Raw genomic sequence first — 7,507 nt, 5'->3', positions numbered from 1 at the left:
GCAGATAAAAATAGAGGGATTGGGAATTCTATGTAATGGTTCATAGTCATCTCCCAGAGTTCTTTCGCTGGGTGTAGCTGGTTCAGTTCATTACTGCTCTATTGGAGCCTGATTTGGTTCATCTCATTGCTGGAGATGGCCATGTCCATCAGAATTGATCATCATATAGTATTGTTGTTGAAGTATATAATAATCTCCTGGTCCTGCTCATAAAATAATATTTTTAAAGTAACAAGCTCTCTCCCCACCCCCCAAGAATTCAAGCACCTTCATTGAAAGCTCTGCACAGTCTGGCTCCAGCCTTCCCAGACATGTTACTACCATTAATTATGATGATTGCTAACATTTATATAGTACTTAAAGGATTGCAAAAACACTTTACAAATTTTATCTCATCTGATCCTCACAACAACTCTGGGATGTAAAAGTGATCATTATCTCCATTTTACATCAAATATGCTTCCCATTACCCTCTTTCATTCCAGCCACACTCATCTATCTGCCTGTGAAAATGACCTTGAAAATTTATGAAATTGGGGACAGCTAAATGGCACAGTAGATAGAGCACTAGCCTCTAGTTCAAATCTGAATTTAGACACTAACATTTACTGGCTGTGTGACCTTGGGCAAGCCATTTAACCCCAATTGTCTTGTCTATCCCCCCAAAAAAAGATTCATGAAATTCATGACTATGAAAAATTCACCATAAAAATGCATCTTGAATCCACATGCTTTTTTTACATGGGCTGTCTCCAAGTCTGGAATGCATTCCCTCCTCAGGGTCTCTTCTCACAATCCCCATTTCCTCCAAAACACTCAAGTCCCCACCTTTCCACAAGGCCTTTCCTCATCTCTCCGGCTCTTCTTGCCTTCCCCAGTCGGCATATTTCCAAATTATCTTGTGGATGTCTTGTACTATGTGTCCATATATGGAAGGTAAGCCCTTTGAGGGCAGACTTTCTTTCATCTTTGTCTTTGTATCCCCAATACATACAGCACAGTGTCTAGCACATAGCAGGTGTTCATTAATCTCGTCCCCAAAGAAGAAACGAGAAATTTCTCGTTCCTCCCTTCTTTGCAAAGAACTGTGTATGTGGAATGTTGCATAGACTGTCAGAATTCCTTCTTCCAAAGGATACCAATAGCAAAATGTTAATAGAAATAGAAATAAAATATTTAATTAATTAATTAATTTTTTAAAAACTTCTTTATTTGGGGAAAAAAATGCTTGTTGATAGATTAGGCTAGATGATAATATGCTATGTGTCTCAGAGAGGAGATTCATGTCTCAAACTGTATTAAACTAGATTATCCCTAAACAGGATTACCGACTCAGGGTTCATGGTTGCCTCCTTCAGCTTCCAACTCCCTCTAGCCCATTAAGAGCTACATTCTTTGGGCACTGATTGATTCCTGCTAGATTCATAGACTTCATTCATGTCCTTCAGTCTCCCAGTGACTTTATAACTTCTCAAAGTAGATGATCTTGCCTTCTTATTCAAGAAAATTGAAGTCACTCAACCACCAGTGTATCTGCCTCCTATATAAGTCCTCCCAATCAGCCTCTTATTCCTTAATACCAATTACTCTCTGAAAATGCCCTGGGCTATTTGGCCAGAGGAGGATAGGAAAAGTCCTTTCACTGGCCCCCAAATTCTAGAGAAAGCGCTGTAGGTGATTAAATCTGCCAATATTTCATACCCTATCTCTAAACCAAAGTTCTTCCTGTTCACTGATCTTATTGCCAAATTGTCGATTTCTACGCTTGATTCCAAGCCCAGCCCTCCATCCATTGCACCACCTAGATGCTCCTATTTTTACTCCATCTCTTTTCTCTAATTTCCTCCATTCACAGATGTCAGTGTCACAGTAACATGTGCTTCATTATAGATACATCCTTCTCATTTACCTTAGGGTTATCTATTGTGGATCATCAGCCTCTGAGAGTGAGGATGGTATTCAGTGTTCTGAGTAAAGGCATAAATGTTTAATAAATTTATTTTTAATATACCATGCTGGATGAGAATTGACTCATCTACTAGTTTAAGATTCCCCTTAAAAAGTAAAGTGTTCCAACATAGCATTTTCACTCTTTTTGTTATTGTTTGCTTGTTTATTTTGCTTCTCTTTTTTGTCTTGTGCAGCATGATAATTGCATAAATATATATGCATATATTGGATTTAACATATAAATATATGTTTAATATTCAACATATATAGGACTGCTTGCCATCTGGGGGAGGGGGTGGAGGGAAAGAGGGGAAAAATTGGAACAGAAGCGAGTGCAAGGGATAATGTTGTAAAAAAAATTACCCTGGCATGGATTCTGTCAATAAAAAGTTATTATAAAATTTAAAAAAAGAAAAAAAGAAAAATAAATAAATAAATAAGTATATGTTTAACTTTAAAAAAAAAAAAAAGTGTTCCTCTACAAACTTCCCTTTCAGAAGGGAAACATTATTGAGGACTCCATGGAGAGCTTTAAATCCTTGCTTTACATCATTCTTTCTCTTACCATCCACTCACACAAAGTCATAGGTCACAGACAGGGTTATGAAGTTAGAACTGAAAAGGACCTCAAATCAAGTACAACTCTCTTTTATTACACTTGAGGACACAGAAAGTGACTCCAATTGATCATAGCTCTGTTGTTATCATTGTACGTCCTTTGTTCTTGAAGAGGACCAATACTAACAGAATGGAGATGTCTTGACTTTCAGGTGAATTAGATTTAAATGAGGCAGGTTCTGCAAAGTCACCAGCCTCACTCTCTCCTCTAGTTTTGAGAGTCCAGCAGCAATATATAAATCAGGACAACTGGAGATATCCCCAGTTGGAAGAAACCTCAAAAGTCAAATAGATCAGGGCTTCTTAAAGTTTTTCCATTTGCAACTCTTTTTTCCCAAGAAATTTTTACAAGACCTTGGGTAAATGGGTATATAAAATAGGTATACAAATTAAACATTTACTGATGATGAAACATAAAGAAATTTATTTTAAAACAATTCTCTGATATGCATATTAATTTTACTATTTATTAAGAAGATGAAGGCAAATTTGCATACTAATAAGACATGTTTGTTTATTTTTACATAAAGAATTAAATCTGGGTGGAATATTTGATATTGCAGAACACAAAACCTTTTACTGTTACCAAATTTTTCTTGACCCCCACATGACTTCATATGGGATCACAACCCACAGTTCAAGAAGCTTCTATCTTCAATTCTGATGGATGAGGCGTTTTTCAACTTCAAGGTGATTCAGGACAGTTTTAATGGTCTTGTGATGGAGAGAGCCATCTGCATCCAGAGAAAGAGCTGGGGGGGAACTGAGTGTGGATCATGACAAAAGGATTTTCACTTTTTTTTTTTTTTTATCATTGTTTGCTTGCTTTTTATTTTCTTTTTCTTTTTTTTTTCCTTTTTGATCAGATTTTTTTTTCTTGTGCAGCATGATAATTGTGGAAATATGTATAGAAGAATTGCAATGTGTTTAGCATATGTTGGATTACTTGCTGTCTACAGGAGGAGGTGAGGGGGAGGGAAAAATGTGGAAGACAAGGTTTTGCAAAAGTGAATGTTGAAAATTATCTATACATATGTTTTGAAAATAAAAGCTTTAATTAAAAAAAAAAAGAATCTTTGCTTGGGGCAGCTAGATGGTTGTCAGGAGGACTTGAGTTCAACTCCAGCCTCAGATACTTAACACTTCTTGGCTGTGACCCTAGCCAAGTCATTTAATCACAACGGCCTTACCAAAAACAAACAAACAAACAAATAAACAAATAAATAAATAAAATCTTGCTCTAGTCCAGCCCTCTCATTTTACAGAAGAAAAGAAATAGAGTAACCTGGGTGATCAGGAATAAAAATCTTTATCCTTTATTTCCTCCATATTTTCACAGACATAAAAGTATCTGGCACTGGGTACAGTGACTGAAACATAGTAGGTGCTCATTCAATATTTAATTGATCTGTGCAGCCTCTCAGCGTGCAATTAAAAAAAAGTGCAAAATCTCTCTGCAGGAAATTTAAAGGTCAGGAGTAGCAGATGTGCTGGATTCACTCAATTATGTAGAAAGATGCTGAGTAGGTTTGGATGGCAGATAATAAATACATGACCCTCTCAGCTAGCTAACAAACCGGATTCCACAAGACCACAAAGAGCTGACAAAAATGTCCCCAAAAGTCAATGGCACTGGCCAGCGTTCCATACATTCGGACCAAAATGGAAATGGTAAGCAATGAGATCGAAGATGCTGGGATTCATGAAACCCCGATTAATACAAACAAATCAGAAAATGATCAAAACCCTGTTCCTCCTTAGCTATTGTTCTTCTCACAGAATGACTAAGCTCTTTTTTCTCCTTTATTATTATTATTACTTTCCCCAGTTACATGTAAAATAACATTTTTTATTATACATCTACATTCATTTTTTTATACATATTTCCATATGTATCATGTTGGGAGAGAAAAATCCCATGTGGGAAAAAAAAAAGGTGAAAATAGTACATGTTGAGCTACATGCAGTCTCCACAATTCTCTCTCTGGATATGGATGGCAGTTTTCCATCCAAAGTTTATTTTGATTTCCTTGGGTCACTGAATTGCTGAGAAATCTATCATCTTGCTGTTGTTATGTGCAATGTTTTCCTGATTCTGCTTGCTTTACTTAGCATCAGTTCATGTAAATCTTTCCAGGTCGTTCCAAAATCAGTCTGTTTATTTTTTAAAGAACAATAATATTCCATTATTACTTTCATATACCCTAACTTATTAAACTATTCCCCAATTGATGTAGAATATAGAAGATGTCTTGGGTTCTGTGAAACAAGCAGGGATTGCCACTCCACCAATTTTCAAGACTTGCAGACAGCCGACAGGACAGCTTTGAAAGTTATGTCTTAATTGTATTTAATTTAAAAAGAAACGCGTACTCCACATAATAGCAACTCACAGAATCATATATAATCCTCTTTTATTCCATTCTACTATATATGTAGAAATGCATATTTTATTTGATGTTTACATACAGCGTAAAACAATTTAGCAAATTCACCTCCCACAGGTGATGTGAAGAGCAGTTGAATTAAAGAATAAAATTAACATTAAAATTAAACAAAATAAAAATAAATAAATAAATACAAGTGAAATTCATATTCTTTATACCAAGAAGTTATCAATTTCATGATAAATCTGCAATTAATTATTAAGGATCTACTTTGTTCCAAGCATTGAAAGGAAAAGTTTTTCAGCTACTCCATTTCAAGAGAAAACCAATATGAGCAAGGTATCAAACAAACAAACAAACAAACACCTTTATCTCTCATCTTTAAAATAATCAGAAATCTCCCTCAGGGTATTAAAATATTGTTCAGTTATGTCTGACTCATAGTTACACCATTTGGTGTTTTCTTGGCAGAGGTACTGGAATGGTTTGCCATTTCCTTCTCCAGGTCATTTGACAGATGAGGAAACTGAGGAAAACAGACTTAAATGACTGCCACCCCCCCCCATCTCTTCAATTCAATTTGCTTCTATCATACTGTACTATTTTCACAACATGTGTCACAAAATTGATTTGAGGACATTTCTGTGCTGCCAAAATCGCTACTTATAGTTTTGAGTTTTTTGTTTATCTTTTGCTTTTCTCTAAGGCTACTTCCTATTATTTCGCCCTTAGGGCATCCTTGGTCTAAAGCCATCTTCCTCTGATCCCCAAGTGATCACCCAATCAGCATGGAACAGAGGTGAGTTCTCTATCCATCTCTCCCTCTCTTGGGCCTTTAATAGATCCATCTTGTTCCATCTTTGTAAAGAAGAGATTCTTCCTCGTACACAGAACTAGCAAGATTATGTGAGAATCAACCATGATAGACTTGGCTCTTCTTAGCAATGCTGTGATCCAAGGCAATTCCAGTAGACTTGGGATGGGAAAACCTCATCCAGAGAGAGAATTATGGTGACGAAATGTGGATCCAAGAATAAGTATGTTCATTTTTTTTTTTTTTTGTTATTCCTTTTTTTTTCTAATGGCTTTTTCCCTTTTTGGTCTGATTTTTTCTTGCACACTATGACAAATATGGAAATATGTTTAAAATGATTGTACATGTCTAACCTATGTCAGATTGCTTTCTGTGTTGAGGGGGAAATAAGGGAGGTAAGAGAGGGAGGGAGAGAGAAAAAACACAAAGTCTTAGAAAATGAATATTGTTATTGTTCAATAAGAAATGACCAGCAGGATGATTTCAGAAAAACATGGAGAGACTTACAGCAACTGATGCTGAGTGAAACGAGCAGAACCAAGAGAACCATGTAACAAGACTATATCATGATCAATTCTGCTGGATGTGGCTCTTTTAAACAGCAAGGTGATTCAGGCCAGTTCCAATGATCTTGTGACCGAGAGACCGATCTGTACCCAGAGAGAGACTGTGGGGACTGAGTGTGGATCACAACATAGTATTTTTACCTTTTTTGTTGTTTGCTTGCATTTTGTTTTCTTTCTCATTTTTTGTGCTTTTGATCAGATTTTTCTTGTGCAGCAAGATATTTGTGGAACTATGTATAGAAGAACTGCATATGTTTAACATATATTAGATTGCTGTCTAGGGGAGGGATGTGGGGAGAAGGAAGAAAAACTTGAAAGACAGGGTTTTACAAGGGTGAATGTTGAAAACTCTTTGTATGTATTTTGAAAATTAAAAGCTATTATTCAATTTTTTAAAAGAAAAAAGATACATTAACATTAAAGAACCAAAAATGAATATTGAAAACTATCTTTATATTTAATTTGAAAAATAAAATATCGATGAAAAAATATTTTATTAATTGATAAGAAAAGTTTCTTAAACTTTTTGTGTGCATCATGTATCTCCCTTTGACAGTCAGCCTGATAACTCTATGGATCCTTTTCTAGGAAGAATGTTTTTAAATATATAAAATAAACTGCATAGGATTACAAAGGAAGTCCATTACAGGGAAACACAGTCATAGAAAAAAAAATTAAGTTCAGAAACCTGAAATTAAGAATTCTTGCCTGAGAGTATGTTTTTGATTGCAAGACATCTCACACACTGAATTTTCTTCTGACCTTTTCTTTGCTTTGTCACAATTACTTTGAATTTGTTTCTCAAGGTTCTGGCAGTGTTACTCAATTGATTTTCAGCCAAAATTCTCAACATGCTTTCAATTCCATCTTCCCAGGTCATTCAAATCAATTAGTTTTTTAAACAAAAAGAAAAACATGTTTATTGCGATATTTTCTTTTTACCCACCAGTTCCTCCTTTTTTCTTCTCCTTATTCCCAGAACCATCTTTTATAATAAAAAAAGAAAAAGAAGATGAGAAAAAAAAATGGATCAACACATTGAAAAACAATCTGTTATGTAAAATGTTTCACATTCATGGACACTCACCCCTGCAAAGGAGTGGGGGAAGCATTTTCTCACATCTCTTCTTTGGGGGCCATGTTCATTCTTTGTAATTTTGCAAGTCAATAAA

The sequence above is a fragment of the Antechinus flavipes genome, chromosome 4, assembly GCF_016432865.1.
Source record: "Antechinus flavipes isolate AdamAnt ecotype Samford, QLD, Australia chromosome 4, AdamAnt_v2, whole genome shotgun sequence".
In the NCBI taxonomy this organism is placed as follows: domain Eukaryota; kingdom Metazoa; phylum Chordata; class Mammalia; order Dasyuromorphia; family Dasyuridae; genus Antechinus; species Antechinus flavipes.
Note: the sequence above shows the minus strand (reverse complement) of the source record.